The 20,566-nt window shown below is 34.3% G+C and overlaps 1 protein-coding gene across 3 annotated transcripts in view; it reads left to right on the forward strand.

Annotated features, from left to right (window-relative positions):
- Nucleotides 1-20,566, forward strand: part of LOC121733867 — a 100,288-nt gene that overhangs the window by 14,791 nt on the left and 64,931 nt on the right. The window contains exon 1 of one of the 3 annotated variants that reach the window (XM_042124258.1): nucleotides 10,989-11,165. The exons of the other annotated variants lie outside the window; for them this stretch is intronic. The gene's annotated coding sequence lies outside the window, so the exon portion shown is untranslated. Of the gene's footprint in view, nucleotides 1-10,988; nucleotides 11,166-20,566 lie in introns of those variants that run through there. 3 annotated transcript variants of the gene reach the window in all.

Consider the following 20,566-nt stretch of genomic DNA (forward strand, 5'->3'; position numbering starts at 1 on the left):
TGTCCTAAATAAAAGTTTTCTTCTATTAGTTGTAGTTGCTGGTATAGTTTTTCAGTAGTCTCTAGTCTCTACCGCTGAGTCCACAGTTAAAGTCCAAGGTTTTACAGCTTAGCAAGCAGTTCATGAATCTAGTATGTCACCTTTTATTCCTACGAGGCTACATCCATGAAGCTGTCATGAGTCCCTTGTAGAGAGTTCACTGTGAAAGTAGCAGCGCTGAAAGAGTAACTTTTTTTGCATGGGAAAGTAAGCGCTGGGGCGCTTGCCCATACAAATTACAAAAAAAATTGCTCTTTCAGCGCTTTCACTTTCACAGTAAACTCTTAATTTTTTTTTATGAAATAAGGGGGCAAACGACCAAATAGGTCACCTGATGGAAAGCAACTTCCGTCGCCCATGGACCCTCGCAGCATCAGAAGAGCTGCAGGTGCGTTGCCGGCCTTTAAGAGGGAATAGGGTGATAGGGGAGCCGGGAGGGTAGGGAAGGGAAAAGGGTAGGGGATTGGGCACATACACACACTAAAGTAAGTATTATCAATTAGTTCTGTTGCACCCAGTATCTGACAGAACAGCCTTAAACTATTTAGTAAGTAATTGATTACACGTTTTGATACGATCTGCCATGTCTAATGTCTATTTTACGTTTCTGAATAACATTACTAAAAAATGCAAAATATTATCTACCACTAGAGTAATTTCTAGTTTAGTTTCACGTAGGTACTAGGTTTATATTATTTAATTTATTTTTATAAATAAACGTTATTTTAAAAGACCATACAGAAAACCGCACGGTAGGTACTTCTGATAAAATATACTGCTAGTCTGATCACTGATGTAGGTTGCATATTAATAAAATATGTTGTATGCAGTATACTAGGTATGTCTATTGTTTTCTTACCGTGCTTACAGTAAGTATATGCCACATTTATGACAGTGGAATCAGAGCGAATCGAACCCGTTGCATAACAGCCCCTCTATCATGAGCTCTTAAAGCCAGCCAGAATACTGACTGGCTCGCATTTTGGTACCATGATCTCTATTTTCCAGCCAGTCAGTGGTCACGTGACACAAAACTCACTTCTCCATTGTTAACTGAGTAATAATTTCGTATCATTTGGTATCATGACAACACTTCTGACATAAGCTCGCTTGCTTTTACGTCAAATACAGCAATTCAATAAACACCAACCAACGAGTAGCTTTTACTGAATAGTTTACATTTTAGTAATTTTATTACATACTTTTTAGTCTTAAATTATATTGCTATTTAGTTGGTTAGTTACTTAATAAGTTATATTTTAGTCTTTAGCATATATTTTAGTGAAAATAATTCGTTATTAAAACCAAAAAACTAAACATTCGAAGTGTCCAATTTTTTGGAAAACGATTAAGTATTCTCAAGTTAATCACGAAGTGATACATAAGTAAAGACGTAGAGACCTTAGTAATCCATTTAGTGTTAGTGAGGTTTCAGAATAATAACATAAGTGAGGTGTAGTATATTAGTACAATATACCTATATGTCTAGTCAACAATAAGGTTTGCATTTGTGTGATGAGCTAAGACTGCATTGATTTAGTACACAAGAAACACATACAAGGTATAAGGAACACAAGTGTTGTGTATAATTACTGTAAAACAAGTATGAATTTTCACCAAAAACCTACAGGTACAATCTTATAGTTGCATTGTAGGTTTTTGTGTTATTTCACAAACTATTTCCTTGTAAACCTGAAGTATTTTGGTATATGCATGATAAACACTGCACCAAAGAGGTAAATTCAATATTAAGTACTTACTTTTAACAAGAATTTTCAGAACACAACTTTTTAAACTTTAGATGTATGTATAACATGCTCCGGATAAACATTGACACACCTAAACTAATAGAAAAGTTAAATAATTGATAATATCATAGAATCCCAATTAGCTAAATTCTCATATGAGCACTTTTTCATTTATAACTTCTTCTCTTGACTACAATATGGTATTATATGATGGGAATAGTGTAAATCACTAAATTTTACTCAAAAACAAAAACCTACATTATAGTACTTTTCCAAAAAAGACTTACTTAATAAGAATTGCATAACAAACATATGGAACTTATTGTTCATAAAACATAATATTATCATAGGAACATATATTATTATGTATTACCAAAAATACTTTTGTACTTACCTCAATAATAATAATAAGTATTAGTTTTATATTAAATTAAAACTTAAAATACATGAGGACTTACTATGTACTTCTTAGGAACCTATCTTAGGAGCATTTCGTACAATCTTTTGATTGCAGTAGGTCTTTGTGTTATTTCACAAACTATTTCCTTGTAAACCATGCATGATAAACGCTGCACCAAAGAGGTAAATTCAAAGGTAAATTCAAACTTTCTCAATAACAAGAATTTTGAGAACACAACCTTTGAAACTTTAGATTCATGTATATTCACGAATAAATATTAACACACACACATACACCTAAACTACTAGAAAAGTTAAATCATTGATAATATAAAATCCAAATTAGCTAAATTCTCATATGCACTTTTTCATTTATAACTTCTCTTGACTACAATATGATATAATATACAATGGGAATAGTCACTAAAACTCAAAAATATAATCCTACATTACTTATAGTACTTTTTCCAAAAAGACATAACAAAAATTGCATAACAAACATACTTATTGTTCATAAAACATAATATTTTCATTGGAACTTATATTATTATTACCAAAAATACTTTTGTACTTACCTCAATAATAATAATATTAGTTTTATATTATTACATTAAAATTTAAAATACATGAGGACTTTAGTAAGTCCTCATGTATTATACATTTTAAAAAGATGTGGTCGTTTTAGGGACCTATCAGACAGAGTGGTCATGCGTTGAAGCATTTGCGTTGGTGACTGAGGAGCAATTCTGACACATTCAGAACTCCTCCTGTGTGAGTATATAGAGATACTCACACGGGAGGCATTCTACAACATAATACAACACAAAGAACACAAAACCCTTGACCGCTCTCTGTCTGAGATATCCCAGGCAATTTCCCATAGTTGCAACTTGCAATGCAGTTTCTAATTGTTATTGGTTTGCCAAATAAAAGTCTGAAATTATAATATTGTTTTTATCTTTCATCAAAAGTTTGTATTTGAACTCCTTTAATAATAATAAATTAATATTTACACAAGGGATATTTGATTCATCTTCTTTGATTTTAAGTGACAAGACCTTTTTTAAGATTTCCGCTGTATAAATATTTTTATAAGTATAATATAAAAGAGATTTAACACTTGCCTATCTGATACTAGGTTGATAATAAGGTGTAAGACAAATATAGTACCTATTGATGAAAGCTGTGTATGAATATGTATCTAAGGTAGGTATATTTAAGTGAGAAAATAAATGAAAAAACATTTAAAAACGAGTATTTATTAAATTTCTTTTAATTAAAGCTTTTGAGTGAATATATATATTATCTTCCTAGGACTTCGTCATCATTACACTTGCAATTCTTTATTACAAAATGTAGTAAGTACTTATAGTATCTCAGTGTTAGCAATCATCCTTTATCCTGAAAAATATTTGGTTCAGCGTACACAGTACTAATAATGTAAAATGCCTTACAAGGCACGAAAAGGGGATTATTAAACTTATAAATTGCCTGTTTATGTTACAATAATACCTATTTGAAAGCTCAAAAAAACGTAGGTGTTCAAGAATGAGTTCAAGTTCAACAAACTATGTTCAACTCATGACATCAACTCTGTTGTAATGCATGTAATTGTAATCCACTAGTTTGATGCATTTCTAAGACTTTTTTATGGTAGATTATTTAGCGTAGGTATCAAATAGGTATAGGATATAATAAACTTATCAATTTCTTGCGTAAAACATAATCTCTATAAACTTAAAATAACAATAATCAATATCTAGTTATCTTTTTTTTGTCTCCTTCTTCTTCTTTTTTTTAATTGCCGACTCAGTTAGTTGCCAATGTCAGAGAATTCTTTCTCCTCTAGATCGCCATGCTTGTGATAATATAAACATGAAGGAGTGTTATTTTCTCAGTGTTTTCATAAAGGGCTTATAAAATACCAAAAAAATATAAATAAAACCATTTACACATTTATAATAATTACCTTTAAATACAATAAATCGGTGCAAAAGTAACTATTCCTACATTGACCACGTTATATATTAGAAAATAGTATATTTTATAATAAAAATATCAATCTTTTTTTAAACTATATTTTCATCTTGATTTACAATTTTTCCGTTAGTCATTATGGCTAAGCCATTTCAATTCCTAAAAAAAAAAAACAATTCCGTGAGTCAAATTTGACGTTCGTGTTTGACATTTCTTAATCCAGTTCAGAGACAAATATTACGGGTTAAAACCATTCAGAAGTAAAAGTGGATATGATACCGAAACAGAACCACTCACTTTACAACTGTTTACATACCTGCGCGGATTAGCTCAGGTTTTGACAAAGTTAATGATAGAGGCCCAGAACCAACTTAAGAGCTCATCTGACTCTAAAAATCAAACATCGTCCTTCTCTCTTCACACTCACGCCCGTCTTTCATATGCCAGGTGAAAAAGGACGGCGCGGAATCATCGCCGAGTTAGTTTTACTTGAATAAAAAACGAACTATAATGATTATGAAAAAAGTGTTTTGAGCAAATTTAGGTTTTATCAATAGCTTTTTAGATATTAAAAAATATTGAAGAAAAGACAGCAAACTTCGAAGATCCAAGCAAAAATGTGTCTAAAACAAGGTTTTTTGTAAAAAAGAAACTATCGAGTATTTTTTGAGTAATCGTCTTGAGCATTTAATCTATATGAACTGAAGTTACTTGTGTCAAAAAATCAGTTTTCTAGACCTTACAGATTTTGAGATCTAGGTTAAAGTATGTAGTCAAGTTAGGGTCATATGGGCTCTAACATAAAATGACTACTAAAGATTCCTAAGTACGGGTCTTCATCCATAGAACATAATATTATCATACTTTATCTTAATTTGAGGAAGAAAATGAACCTTAAATAAACAGATGCATGCACTACGGATGTTGCAAAACCATTTCCACATTTCCGTCCGTCGTCTACAAGTATAAAATCTACAGGATATAAAGTCGAATGTAAAAGGCGAAGTATTAACAAGGCTATCAAGTGAACTGCCCTAGATATCGGAGCTTAAATCTCAGACAATTTAAATTGCGTTTAAGTAAAGTATAGTGTTAAATTCAGTAAACTGTAAAGTATTATAGAACTCTCTATTTTTAGCATGAATCTGAAAGAAGAAGATGACGAAGAAGTTTAAGAAGATGACTAAATGAAAGTTTGTTACTATTTCATATAAAATCCGAAACAATTGAAAGGAATTTCTGTAATGCAGTAGTTTACGCTCATAATATAGATCAGCCATTCCCAAAGTGGGCGATAACGCCCCCTTGTGGGCGCTTTAGGCCTACAGGGGGGCGGTGTGGGACCCAGAAAAAATGGGGGCGTCGTGTAGTGACTTGGGGGGTGATTTGTAACTTCATTTAGCTAGAAGGTCTTTTAGATGTTACAAAACGTGGCGGCTTGCGACTGTTATGTTGAGTAAATGGGAACCTGATATCATATTAACTTTTGTGGGTTTTAGTAAAAGTAAAAAGGGGGTAGGGGGAACTTGTTGGAAATAATTTATTCACTAAAGTGGGCAGTAGACAAAATAAGTTTGGAAACTCCTGATATATAATATATAGATGACGAAGCTTCGTTCAAAAGCTAATTTTCAATCTGTGATGTACCGTCTAATTCTTATGCGGCCTATCCACGTTTGCCAATAGGCTAATAAATTAAGTGATTAAGAATATGTATAGGGTCATATTCGTGACTATCCGTGGGCCATGTTCGGCGTAGACTGTGCATGCTATCAGCTATAGACAGCTTTACAATCATGATGATCTATCGTAGCTCAGCGTGGAGAGAAGCCCTATAATATATGGTAGTGTTCTTCAACCTTTTTAGGGTTCCGTAGCCAAATGGCAAAAACGGAACCCTTATAGATTCGTCATGTCTGTCTGTCTGTCTGTCTGTCTGTCTGTCTGTCTGTCTGTCTGTCTGTCCGTCCGTATGTCACAGCCAATTTTCTCCGAAACTATAAGAGCTATACTATTGGAACTTGGTAAGTAGATGTAGTCTGTGAACCGCATTAAGATTTTGATACAAAAATGGAAAAAATATTAAAAATGTTAGGTGTCCCCATAGGTACAACTGAAACAAAAAAAAATTTTTTTCATCCAACCTATGCGTGGTATCTATGGATAGGTCTTCAAAAATCATATTATCATTTTTTTATAACCTGATAACCTGAATAGTTTACGAGTCTCTTCCAAAGTGGTAAAATGTGTGTCCCCCCCCCCCCCCCTCTAACTTCTAAAGTAGGGGCATGATAATTTTATAAAATATATATGACGTACACTACTATAAAAACTACCAACGAAAATTGGTTTGAACGAGATCTAGCAAGTGTTTTTTTTTTCAACGTCAAAAAAGGTAAACTTTAATTTAACTTTCATTAAATCAACTGAAATATAAAAATAAACCAAAAACCTTTTAATTCCATCGAAATAAACCTTATTGCTGCTGCGGAACCCTTCATGGGCGAGTCCAACTCGCACTTGGCCGGTTTTTTAAGATGCGACCTCCTGGTATGAAAAATTATTTCGTGAACCCCCGGGGATTCGCGACTGACAGTTTAAAAAACTCCAACCTGTAGCAAGCTCTACTGCGACTCTACCAACAAACGGTCCACTTTAAAAAACACTAAAATTAAATTACATTAATGGATTAAGTGAAAGTTTTGTGATAAATCTCATAATGGCATCTTCTTTGTCAGCTGCTTGGCTAATTGCTTGACACAACACGCTACTTTCAACTTTAAACACTAAGGAATAAGAGCGAGGTAAAGTTGAAAGGTTACTAGAAAACTCTTACACAACCATGTCTAAGTTAATACGATTTAATTTTTACGGACAATGACCAGAGTCATCTGAGCCCTGTTTGTATAAAAATCTTATGTTAATAGAGATCTCGCGGACTGGCATTTCGTTTTGAACATAATTTTGTGTCTTGACTCTACATTTAACTCTACCCTACATTTAATTTTACTCTCGACATAGGTCAAAGAAATAATAATTTATTAAGTTCGATACTTCACCACATAAATATTTCTTAAAAAAGTGTTGTTCTGAACCCTTCTTAGAAAATCATATTTTTAATTTAAGACATAATTTAATGTTATTAATGTTATTTTTGTATCTACATAATATTATGGCTCATATTTTCATTTAGTACAAAATAATTTTAGTACCTATACGCAAAAGTCAACTTTCCACGAATTATGCAACCGTGTGGTTACTGCGGTGTCTTGATTCATTCAAGGATATTTTGTTTTAAAATGGCTTTACCTAAAGTGAACCTAAGTAAACATTTTTAAATCTCTTAATAAGTAGTGAGCAAGCTGATGATGATTGTACCATCGTGGAAATTAATTCCTAGGGCCTAGGCAGTTGACGGACATACACCAATTTAGCCGAGTACTGATCAAGCGAGCAGCCTCGCGAGGCAGTTGCTCAACCAATAAGCCAAAATGTATATTGTGTGCTTTATTTTACGGGCCAAGATACCTGACTTAAATAAATAAATAAATTGTGGTGTTCTATAAATTTTATGTTGAATAAATGGTGTATTATTATTATTATTAAGAGGATTCCACACCGCCATTTTTTCCATACAAACGTTGTCCCCTGTTTCCTCCCTGGATAATGCTAGTAGAGTTATAATTTTTTTCCTGAATATCTACGGCCACTAATACAATGTCCCTATGTTTTCTTTTTTTTCATAATTTAATTATTAAATAAGATATGAACGTTCAAAAACCCAAAAAAATGGTCAGATTTTCCACTGTGTTCAAACGTCCAGAAAACAGATTTGGATAGATTATACAAAAAAAGCAAAACATAGGAACACAGCTCAAGCCTTTTTTTAATCTTTAATGAAAAAAGTACTTAAATCGGTTAAGTTTTGGAGAAGGAATCAGGGGACAACGAATCGTTGATTTTCTGGATTTTCTGCAGTTGTCTCTATCGCGTTCTGCGGTATAGGCTTGAGGTAAGGGAGACAGCTATAGATATTACACGTACTTTTTTTTCATTTCTCTAGCCGCTGTGGTATCCTCTTAAAATTTTACATATTTAACGACCGCTAAAAATAGGTTTATAGAAACTTCCTAGGGACAGTTTACAGTACTAACTAGTTTTGGCAACCGTCCAAATCATTCATTGAAGGACTTGAACAGGGCTTGAACCTATAGGCAAGACTTTGGATAAAGTCCAAAATAACGGTACAACATTCGAAGCAACTGTCTTCGCAAGCTGAGAGCGTAGTTTCAGTAGGATGACCATGATTTAGACATTTTTATGGACAGTCCAATGCATTTGTTTAATTAAATAATTCCAGTAGGATGACCATGATTTGGATATTTTTACGACCGTTCCTAAAGATTTGCCTAATTGAATAGTAACTAACTATTATTTAGTATGTTTTGCGTATTTTAATGACGAATGAAAATAATATTGCATAATTTAATTATTTTTATTTAATATAAATACTTTGCCATTAGAATATTTTAGCAGACATTATCTGCATACGTAGTCTGCATACTATTCCAATTATTAATGGCTTATAATAAAAGTCACACTAATATTATAAATGAGTACGCGGGTCTATTTTACTGCCTACCTGTCTGTTTGTCAGTCTGTTATCTCTTCTAACTAATATTAACCAATTTTAACAAAATTTGGTATTGAAATATTTTGAGTTATCGAAAAAAAATACTCTTCTTATTTCTGAAAAATAATATCCCGATAAACATATTTTGGCACTACGAAGTTGGGATTTTCATGTAGTAACTAAACTGTACTCGGCGAAACAAGGCGGTAGCAGTCATTGACCTTTTTAGTCTAGGCGCTAAATGAAAAATACTCGCACTGTATTTAGAATATTTAAGAATAAAATTGACCTCTTATAAAGACACAGATTATTACAGATTCATCCGAAAACCTCTTGGCAACTCTTAGAATGATAATCTTTTTTTTTATGAAATAAGGGAGCAAACGAGCAAACGGGTCACCTGATGGAAAGCAACTTCCGTCGCCCATGGACACTCGCAGCATCAGAAGAGCTGCAAGTGCGTTGCCGGCCTTTTAAGAGGGAATAGGGGAGGGTAGGGAAAGGAAGGGAAGGGAATAGTTGAGGGTAGGGAAGGGAATAGGGTAGGGGTTAGGGGATTGGGCCTCCGGTAAACTCACTCACTCTGCGAAACACAGCGCAAGCGCTGTTTCACGCTGGTTTTCTGTGAGAACGTGGTATTTATCCGGTCGAGCCGGCCCATTCGTGCCGAAGCATGGCTCTCCCACGTATCTTCAACTTTTTATGAGTTCGAAGTGATATGCTTGATATTCAGTTCACATCGAGTATGCAAAGTACGATATCGCCCTTAGACTAAGAACATCTTACACTTCATTGTCAATCGCGGTTTATATAGAAAATGATTAGTTTTTTACAGGGAGTCAACGACCGCTACTGTCTCGATTCCCCAAGTACACCTTAGAGGTATAAAACATATTTCATAATTTAATAGGTGTAGGCATTTTTAATGGTGACAATCGACGGCCTTGATTTATTTCCTTTACTTTGTATGAATAAAGTGAGTAATATTGTCAACTCCGTGGAAAAATGAAAGGAATGTACAATTCAGTCAATAGCGGCCTTCGGCGGTGACCTAGAATATAATTTGCACATTAACAGTTCTATATGCTATATGTAACCGGATTCGGTACCGTTGTATTGTGTGTAAGTCTGAACCTTAGAATCTAGATTTGATTGTAATAAATTGGAGAATCGTGCTGCCGATTTTGTAGAATACACGGGTTCACACTTACACTATTTGTAGGCGGTCTGTAAGATTTTTGAAAGAAGTTTATCTATTCTATAGCAATTTTGATTGGCTTACATCAAATAGTTAAGTATTAAAGCACGCTTGTGAAAAGAAACACTTTACTCTAAAGAAAAAGATACTGGACATTAGTCGCTTAATCCTCATCCTTGTCATAATTAATTATAACTAACAATAACAAATTATTATATACGTTATAGTTATTGATTTAAGAGGATACAACAGGGGCTAGAGAAATGAAAAAAAAGTACGTGTAATATCTATAGCTGTCTCCCTTACCTCAAGCCTATACCGCAGAACGCGATAGAGACAACTGCAGAAAATCCAGAAAATAAACGATTCGTTGTCCCCTGATTCCTTCTCCAAAACTTAACCGATTTAAGTACTTTTTTCATTAAAGATTAAAAAAAGGCTTGAGCTGTGTTCCTATGTTTTGCTTTTTTTGTATAATCTAGCCAAATCTGTTTTCTGGACGTTTGAACACAGTGGAAAATCTGGCCTTTTTTTGGGTTTTTGAACGTTCATATCTTATTTAATAATTAAATTATGAAAAAAAAGAAAACATAGGGACATTGTATTAGTGGCCGTAGATATTTAGGAAAAAAATTATAACTCTACTAGCATTATCCAGGGAGGAAACAGGGGACAACGTTTGTATGGAAAAAAGGGCGGTGTGGAATCCTCTTAATTATAAAGCCTAACATATTTCCAATATATTTTCCTGGTAACTGTTACAACTTTCAAATAAAACGGAATCACGATCATTAGTATTTACCATCGTCATCAATATATACATCTAAAAATAAATGGCATTATGTCAAAACAGGTTCATCTTGACAGCTATGGCTAAGCCACATTGTCCCTTAGGTTACCGACCTTAATGCCCATAAGAAATCTGTGCATTTCCGAGCCCTACGTGCAATATACAGCCATGAATTTACCTTATTAGTTTGTGTTCGCGCGCCACCGGAGCGCGACGTTTTGCCTGCTCGTCGGCCATTTAAAAAAAAGTTTATACGTCATTTTTACGCCCCCAAAACCGCGTCCGGGTGCATCTGTAAAGTAAAAGTTTCGTAACGGTCGTTGGTGTTGTGCTTTCCAAGGATTTGTATCGCATGGAAATCGTTTTGTTTTATATGAAACGGTAAGGACGGGGATATTTCCTAGTAGGCATAATAATTTTATTTTAGTCCACAATCAAGATTATGATTTAAGTAAAATATTTTTATCTACAACTACTAATAAATAACAGGAAAAGCATTGCGTTTGTTTTGTTTAAAACACTTTGTGTATGTTAAAAAAAAAACAATATTTCTATTTATATTTTTAAGCAATGCAAGATCACTAAGCTAATTCTCTAAATCCATCTGAATCCTAGCAAATGCTTTGCGAGCATCCAGATAATCAGTTACAAATACTTTACAACGAATGGTCGAGAAAGGACTTGGACCTAAATCAGCAGTGGAGACTCCAGACCGCATCGAAACGAGTTTTTTGTTATTTCGGTCATGCCCTGAGCCCTATAGCCTTGATACATAAAAGCTGACTTGCCAACTTTAAACAATGTTCCCTGACCTATAATGACCCTAACCATGCCCTTCAATAAATTAAGTTGTTACTTACCTTATTTTCAAAGTTCATGGTAATTATTAAAACATTCAGGATACAGCCTGGTCTGGTATAAGGAATATATTATGTACTAAATGCATTCAGTGGATAAGAAGGTACTATAAACAACGATTTACAAAATCTGACGGATTTTTAAAAACATAAGATCAAAATAAAATAATCGTCCTCAAATACCACATTCTATTGCTCACCCCACAATATGACGACAATGATTATGATGGTGATAATGGCAATAATAATCGTGATAAAAGCTTTTTATTTATAAAAACATCGACGACGGTGATGATGATGATGATGATAAAAGCAATATAGAAACAATCAGATTAGGTATTATTTATTGTTTTGTTTAGTATTCACAACACTAATTCACACAAATTATCCGAATGAGTGAGCACAAAAAACGAACAATCGACACATACATACATACATCACTCGCATACGTCTTTGTTCTGTTAAAGGCTAGAACTAAATACATATTCATGAACTAATTACTTTAAAAATATATATATTATAACAAAATAATAAATTATGTTTCAAGGGCAAGGGTTATTTGTAAAGTTTTAATTGAATTGAACAAAATAACACAAGGAAAATGGTCTACTTATAGCTGCCTTTTTTAGCTTTTCGTAATTTCATTGCAATGTTAAAACATAAAGTATGCGTAGTTTATATTGTGTAATAATTAATTTTGTTTTGTTTTAAATGTACGTAGAGTATAGTTCAAGATGTAGGTTTGTAACATTTTTAAGTATTTAATAACTTTAATAATACTACAACAATCAAAATAAAAATATTTTGATCTGGTTTTAAACGAAAAATAACTACTATTAGTACTTATCACCAGGAGATAAAATTAAACTAAGATGAGCGAGTATACTCAAAATACATATTTTGGTAAGTATTAAAATTTCATGGTTTAAGCTTCGTATACACACCGAGTTTTTTTTTTAAGTTTTAAGAAACTGCTTAAATCGCCTAATGTATCGTAAAAAAATGCCTTAAATATAATATATTATAATACAACGATATTCGCAAAAAATAAAAATAAAAGCCTCTGGTACAAAAACAAAAAGACGCAAAATTTCTGTCCGCCAAAGTCCGCCAAAATTAGGATTTTATGGTCATACATGCAATTTTACTAGTAGGAGCAATTTTTCCTTAACTTTATTACCATGTATTAATTTACTGTAAGCGAAATTATAAAAAAATACTAATTAATTCAGGCCTGAATTATTTTAAATGTTTACGTAAATCTTATGAAATAAGAAACTAACAAAATGTTATATCTTTTGTGTTTATGTACTCGGATTATGGATTATGTAATATTATGTACTCAAACTGCCCAGTAACAGGTAATATTAATTTTGTTATTATCCTTACGGTTATAAATAAACTGACTTCGTTGTCTGTCCTTCTGTCTATCTCCAGGCTGTATCTTAAGAACCGTTATAGCTAGAGTTCTGAATTTTTTACAGATTATGTATATCTGTTGCCGCTATAATAACAAATACTGAAAACAAAATAAAATCAATATTTAAGGGGGGCTCCCATACAACAAACATGATTTTTTTTACCCTTTTTTGCTCGATACCAATAATTACAACAGGCAGGCAGTTGAAATTTTCACAGAATCCTTAAATATATGTGTTATTTAATAATTAATAATAAAATTGGAATATAATTAAAATTTAAGGGGGGCTCCCATACAAAAACACAACTTTTGGCCTATTTTTTCTCTATAACCGTACGGAACCTTTCGTGCGTGAGTCCGACTCGCACTTGGCCGATTTTATTGTAAACATGGTACCAAATTCTGGCAATCTATACAACAAAAAAAGAATTTTGAAAATCTGACCACAAACAGCAAAGTAAACATTAACTCCTCCTTTTTTTAAAGTCGGTTAAAAAAAAAGTATCTAAGATGTTGACCAGGGATGTAAGGTATCATCATGCCAAATTTCATTGAAATCAGTCCAGCGGATTCAGAGATTAGCCTGTACAAACAGACAAACAGACAAACAGACAAATAGACAGATAAACAAAAATTTCAAAAACAGTTAAAATGTATTCTACTACTCTTCTAATATGCCCCTGACTCGTTTTTTCAAGTTTATTTTCAATGTACAAAAATTTTACCTCTACGATTTTATTATAAGTATATAGATTGCTTGTGTGTCTGTTTGCCCGGGAAAAGACATAGCATAAGCACCCCGGAAAATGTATGTTTTCCGCGCGATAATTGAATTTCAGCATATAAACGAAGTTGCGGGCTACATCTAGTAATATTTTTATTGCGCACGTATATGTATATTCTGTCTGTCTGTTAGATTTTGACGCATAAACCGCTGAACGGATTTTGATAAGGCATGAATATGCTTTTAACACCTGGAAAAATGGCAAAGGATAGCGTTTATTGCGAAAAATTTACGATTCCAATGATAAAAAGAAATTCATGTAGGAATAAGCCGTTACGACTTACACGTGTGATTGAAAACTATATTACTTATACAGTTAACTCATAAGTGAACTTTAACTGCGAATCTATAACTCCATGACAGTTACTTAGACTTAAGTACTAGGTTTTCCTAACATTAGTTTGTCATAACTTTTTACCAGCAGTATTTAGTCAGCTGACAGCTTTCCAGTATTTCTTTATACCTCTTAAGCTAGGAGCATTTGCAGACAGGTCAAAATATATTTGCTTACTAGTACAGAACCTCCTTACCAATGTTACTTGAACTCTCGATACGAGCAATTAGTATGAGCAGGGAGCTTAGTCTATGTTGGATAACCAGTATAATTTAAGCCGTATGTGTAAGCAATTAGTATGCGATGACAGATCGTCGTATGTTGGATTATGTTTTCACTTTTCAAGCATACAAACGAACACCATAATTTGAGCTGCCTACGTACGCGTTTAGTATGTGATAACAGGTCAGTGTATATTGGTTAATTCTCATATATAAACGGATGCAGTATAACGGTTAAAGTGCTGTTATTATTGACATACAAGCACTTATCTTATAAACTAAAAACTAATTAATACATAATAATATTATTATATAGATTACTTCCTCTATAAATCGGAATAAGAGTTTATGGAGATCTGATTAGGCATTAATATTGAATAATAACGGTATTTTAGAACGGACCTATAACTTCTCAAGCTGTAACATGCTCGATAGCCGCCCATGGATCAGTAGTGTTAGCACGGCGACCAGCGGAAATGCGAAAGTATGGACAAACTGTGGAAATAAACCTAAGGTGCCGTTCCGATCTTTTTTCGTTCCGAAAAATTCAATTAAAATGCCACTTTATGACACACTATAGTATATATGATAATGTAGGATATTATTTGAATTTTTAGAACTATAGTCTGTCATAAAGTGGCTTTTTAATTGAATTATTCGGAACTAAAAAAGATCGGAACGGCACCTTAGTTTATCTCCACAGTTTGTGACTATAGTCTGTCATAAAGTGGTATTTTAATTGAATTTTTCGGAACGAAAAAAGATCGGAACGGCACCTTAAGTTTATTTCCACAGTTTGTCCATACTTTCGCATTTCCGCTGGTCGCCGTGCTAGCACTACAGGTGATTTGTAAGCTCATATTTTGTTCTTCAACAATAATGTGAAAATTAAGGGTCCGTCACACCTAAAATGAGACGTAACAATATGCGTCGCCACGATGGATGTTCTGATTTTGGTAGGATTATTATTTTACTGTAAGTTCTAGTAGCGCCTTCTGCTCCGTTCTTTGCGTAATATTCTTAATTAAAAATATAAATGATGTATACAATAAAATTCTTGGTCTCGTGGGTTAGGTTACAAAAGAGCAACCTTGCTGAATATTTTGTTACTATTAAACCACAATGGGTTTACCTTGAACCACGTTTGGTACTCACGTAGGTTTTATTAATTAAACGAAGGGTGATTAAAACCATTGGGGCGATCCTTGAAGGATTATGGCTGCCATAATCATAGAATTAATTGTTATAAGACCTTTACATGTTGAATGGACCAATACGAGAGATCACGATTGTATGGCATGCTATAGACTTCGCTATCTTGGTTATCCACTATATTCCTACGTGGAGACGACCCAATTATTATTTGCTGTTATGTACGGTCAAATTATTTGGTCGTTTTCTATGGTTGTCACATTTAAACGAAGTAAAGTAACTATTTAATACTAATCTGTGGTTACAGTAAAGTATATAATTTAGCTGGTAGATTATAATATAATCTACTGCTACTCTAGCAGTATTTTATTCGATTTCTCCGAATCTACCAGCTAACTTCTTACAAGAACTCATCATAAACTTTATATCGTACTAGACGACGCCCGCAGATCCGTTGCACCAAAACTCGTATATCGCGCGGGAACCGTACATTTTTCTGGGATTAAAACTATTCTATGTCCTTTCCCGTTACTCAAAGTATCTCCATACCAAATTTCAGCAAAATCGATTCAGCGGTTTGAGCGTGAAGAGGTAACAGACAGACAGACAGACAGATAGACAGACAGACAGACACACTTTCGCATTTATAATATTAGTATTCAAGTATTCATTTCGTAAAGGAAATGGAATGAAAATTTAGTAAGTAGGTACCTACATACTAGGTTGGCAGTAAGTTAGTGGTTTTTACAGGTATATACAATGGAAGGCCTTTCATCTTCAGTATTAAGTACCTAGTTTAATGGATTAATTTAGTGTGTGTCTTAGATAATTTAAAATAAAAAAAGCGTTTTAAATAAAGAACGTATTTTACAGATAGAGGGCTAAAATTCTAAATTTAAATTCTACTAAACTGCTTTCTATCGTAATTTTATGTGCGTTGTGTAATACATTTGCATATCAGTTCACCGCCATAGGTAATTTGATGGTGTTTACATATTCATGGAAATGGAGGCCGAGTGTCGTAAGTTATCCTTTCACGCTTCAGGTATTGTTGGTTGGGGTTCTGTGAAGAAACTTTTAAGTGTATTTTAGAGTAAATTATAAAAAATAACATTCTTTATCATAGGAAAAAGTTAAGCCGAAATTAGTTTGGAATAGGTTTCTTAGTAGAAAGAAAGAAATTTTATAGTAAAATCAATTTAAGAAAAAAGGGATGACACTACGATGTTGCCACTTTATAATTTCTTCACTTTTTTGACAGACTATACTAACGTAACAAATATCAGCACAATTTCACAAAATAATGTCAAGTAAGACATAACCCAAAAATCCAAATTGCGATAAAATAATCAACAGATTAAGTAAATAGTAATCTGAAACTTACCTACGAATTACAATTAATATTAAATGTCTTTTTGTTCGTTGCGCTAAAGTGGCTAAATTATTCCTAAGTATTTCTTTTCATTGTGATTTATAAAAGTTATTTGACACTGGCAACTGTCATTACAAAACTTATTTAAAATTCGAATCCTCTCCGCGGGATCTTCTGCCGATGGATTCCATTTCCAAATCGGTGAAAGGCACACGTCAAGGGCGGGAAATTCTATTTTAGGCGCTTTTGAAAAGCACTTAGGAACAAATACACATAATAATTAAGAAGCTGTCTTCCTCAGAAATAGACTGAGGAATCATATTTACACGCACACGTTGAAATTAACCTTATATCCGGTTGATAAGACTTAATTTTGAATGGGGAGCTAAGATGAATGAGTACTCGAAATAACCAATCTAATTTTGTCCGTTTAAGGATTCCAAATTTAAATAAGTCCTTGGTTGGTATTCGTTGTGGTCGATGAAATGTGTACAACTTCAGGAAATTGTATTTCCTTTATAAAATTAGCTCTTAAATTTTTTTCAGTGACATTTTTGGGCATTTAATTTTACTAAAAATGTACAATGCTCCCAAAGTGATAATGCGCATAGAAATATTCGTAATTTTTCGGCAGCGGTCGTATTTCCCGAGCGTCAGAAGGCGTCGCTGCAAATCGCTGTTTTTAAACGTAGCTTTAAGAAAAACACCGCTTTACGGCGACGTAGAGGCGCCTGCAGACGTTGCTTGGACGTTAGTACGTTACCATGGTAATGCCACTGGCCACGTCGCGATGGCTTCCCGGTGAGTTATTAAAGAGTGAGCACACTGAGACGGGCCGTGCCGGGGCTCAGCGTGCCGGGGCTCATCGCAAAAATCCGCCTCCATACAAACCTTCAAGAAAAGAGCGTATTCCCTCTTAAAAGGCCGGCAACGCACCTGCAGCTCTTCTGATGTTGCGAGTGTCCATGGGCGACGGTAGTTGCTTACCATCAGGTGACCCGTTTGCTCGTTTGCCCCCTTATTTAATTTAAAAAAAAATTGTATGGAAGCGGATGCGCGTATCGCACACTGTGTCGGGGCGCAGCGGATTTCCGCTTCCATACAAATTGTATGGAGGCGGATTTTTGCGATGAACCCGGCACGCTGAGCCCCGGTACGGCCCGTCTCAGTATGCTCACTCCTTTATAGCACTTATTGACGGACCGGCGACAGCGAACAGCCACCGGCTATATGATATTTACTTCTATTTCAAAGGAAATAGATTATACGTGGGAGTGCCATGCTTCGGCACGAATGGGCCGGCTCGACCGGAGAAATACCACGTTCTCACAGAAAACGGCGTGAAACAGCTTGCGCTGTGTTTCGCCGAGTGAGTGAGTTTACCGGAGGCCCAATCCCCTACCCTATTCCCTTCCCTTCCCTACCCTATTCCCTTTCCTTCCCATCCCTACCCTCCCCTATTACCCTATTTCTTCTTAAAAGGCCGGAAACTCACCTGCAGCTCTCCTGATGCTGTGAGTGTCCATGGGCGACAGGAGTTGCTTTCCATCAGGTGAATAACTACATACCTAAACAAAATATTTTTGGACTTAAGTTTCATATCTATATTTTATCAAACTACGACTGATATAAATTATTTTAAGAAGAAGCAAAAACATGATTAAAGTTTAAACATGTTTTTGCTTCTGTGGAAAGGATCGCTGTAGTAGATCCTTTAGAGATTAGTGTTGTTTTGAAAGAAAACAGAGCGGAAAGCTGTTGGCAGTTAGCTTCATAATTATATCTACTGTCTACACAGCTGTATGTCTGTTTTAACACCATTAACTGAACTTGAACTTAGAGCAGTTAGAATAACATACGAATTTTGAAGTGAATAATTTATATGAGGAAAGAGCTGCGTTGTTACCCGACTTCGCGAGAAGGAGAGTTAATGATGTTTTTAAAGTATCTATATATTAATACGTGAGCCAAAAACTTTGTATCCCTTTTGACGAAAAATGCGGAAACGTAGGTCAATGAAATTTTGCACAGTTATCTTATATCTTTAAACGAGCAATTCTTGTATATATATATATATATATATATATATATATATATATATATATATATATATATATATAATTGGAATCTCGGAATCGGCTCCAACGATTTTCATGAAATTTAGTATATAGGGGGTTTCGGGGTCGATAAATCGATCTAGCTAGGAATTAATTCTAGAAAATGTCATTTTCATCGGATATCGAGCAAAGCCCGGTCAAACAGCTAGTAGTTTATGATATGGTGAAGGAGTGCATCGAGCTAATATTATTGTGAAATTATGCTTTAACATATTTTTTTTAACAAATAAGACATTACACACACTACAATACGCACACTCAAGAAGATGACAGATTTTTGAGTGACAAACCTATACATACGAATTATAACTCTTATTTATGGTTGAAGTCTGTTGACACTTGACAACAAGTTGACAAATTGAAAATGGATTATAGTTTTTTTTATTGAATCTTAGATACTATTATAGACAGCCGAGTCCCAGAGACAAGAGTTGAAAAAAATATGATAAAGTCAATATTTTTTTGACCAAAACAACATTTTTTACAATTTTTGTCTGCATGTCTCTCTGTCTGTCTGTTTGTTCCGGCTAATCTCTGAAATGGCCGGAGCGATTTTGACGGGACTTTTTTTGGCAGATAGCTGATGTAGTAAGGAATAACTTAGGCTACTTTTTATCCGACTTCCGAAAAGGAGGATATATTTAAGTTTGTTTGAATTTTTTCTCGGACAACTATATTTGTGGACCGACTTTGTTGACGCGGACGAAGTTGCGGGCAACAGCTAGTATATTATATAGTAACCAAAAATAGGCCAACATTAACCCGAAACCCGTGCATCCGTGTCGAAGTTGCGCAGCCAACTGGAACGCTCCCACGACGCATTCCTTGACGTACTGACGTCAAGGAATGCGTCGGAAAGCTGGGACTGCTTCTTGTTTCGATCCTCCCTCCCTTTGCCTCTGCGAGATATGATTCTGTCCCTCTCTTTGCGAAACTGTTTTGTGAAACTGAAATAGGATGGTAGAGCGAGAAGAGTTAGATGTCGATGTTGTCAAGATCATCTTGACAACATCGACATCTAACCCTAGCTCTGATCTTAGTCTTACTTTTTCTGGACTCTTATTGTCATTATCTGGGACCTACTTTCTACGTCTCTCCTTTTCTTTGCAAGTTATGATGCTCCCTCTCTTTTCGAAATTGTTTTGTGAAATAGGTATAGGAGGATAGGGAATTTATGGAAATATATCTTCTTGTCGATAGGACGAAGCTCTGATTGTATGGTAACTCCTAAGTAGCCGCACTATCCCATACAGGATTTCTAAATATAATTCTTAAAAAAGCAGATGGCAACAAACAAAATGAAGAAGAGCCACTACTTTACCATGATACATTTAAAAGATACTGCTTTGGTTAATGGTAAAGCTATGGTTACTTCCTAGTTCCTATCTAAGAAGCCCATGGAAATGAACAGTGTTTACTGGGAAAAGACTGTTTAATATCTTAAACGATTAATTCCAGATGATTCCTAAACATTCCATCACGATTCACGAATAATTTTTATCTATTCCCAAAACCTCTTTCCATG

The sequence above is a fragment of the Aricia agestis genome, chromosome 14 (assembly GCF_905147365.1).
Source record: "Aricia agestis chromosome 14, ilAriAges1.1, whole genome shotgun sequence".
Classification (NCBI taxonomy): Eukaryota; Metazoa; Arthropoda; class Insecta; order Lepidoptera; family Lycaenidae; genus Aricia; species Aricia agestis.